We start from the raw sequence: 804 nt of genomic DNA, 5'->3' as shown, positions 1-804 counted from the left end.
AGGATGGGATTCGAAATTGACACTCCAACCTCGCGAGAGCGGTGGAAGAAGACGATGAGAGCAGAGCGCTGCCTTAAGACTCTCAGAGGGACGGAGAGGGGGCTGGGACTTTAGCAGAAGCAGGTGCAGCTTAGTAGTGTTTTGGCATCTAATGAGAGTCAACATTTGGAACATAAGCATAAACCAAAAATGTTGACGTTGTAATTTTTCGCTGTGCGACCCATCGCCGACTTTCAATCATTGTGTTTCGTGTGGGAACGCCTTAATGAGAAAGGTATGATAAGTCGCAGCAGGAGATCTTTCCGAAGTGAAGAGCGGGTCTGTTTCCCCATAACATGGTGCTTGAAGGACATCGCCTACCTTTTCTCCCGTTCCTTTGCGGACGTCGCATTCTAACCTAATGACGTCCCGGGGGGCCCCGGCGGGCGGCCGGATGGGCCGGATGGCGGTCCCTGCTGCGCCGGACTACTGTGCGCCGGCCGGCCGCCGCCGGGGGCTGCGGTCCCCGCAGGGCAGGTCCCGGGTGTCGCCTTCTCACCACTTTATAGGCGGATGGATAATTATTTCGCAAATTAAATTATGCGGGGTGCGGGACACCCGCCTGCTGGCTGTGGTGGGCGTGCCGCGCGCTGCTCTTAGGACGGGGCTGAAAGGAAGAGCGTCTTTCAGTTCATTCCCTTAAATTTAAAGAAACCGCGCCCTGTCAGCTCCGCGCCGGAGCGTCGCGCTTTCAGGGCGAGGCTGGCCCCAGGAGGGTGGTGGGATGCCCCTCCTGGCCGGAGCGAGGGGGCTCATCAAAAAGGC

General features: G+C 57.7%; 1 protein-coding gene across 1 annotated transcript in view; it reads left to right on the top strand.

Moving 5' to 3' along the window:
• LOC113202899 (capon-like protein) overlaps nucleotides 1–804 on the top strand; it is a 132,815-nt gene that overhangs the window by 83,665 nt on the left and 48,346 nt on the right. The gene's annotated exons all lie outside the window — the stretch shown is intronic.

Source organism: Frankliniella occidentalis, unplaced genomic scaffold (genome assembly GCF_000697945.3).
Source record: "Frankliniella occidentalis isolate FOCC.00 unplaced genomic scaffold, Focc_3.1 Scaffold99, whole genome shotgun sequence".
Lineage (NCBI taxonomy): Eukaryota > Metazoa > Arthropoda > Insecta > Thysanoptera > Thripidae > Frankliniella > Frankliniella occidentalis.
This window is presented reverse-complemented; position numbering and strand designations above follow the sequence as displayed.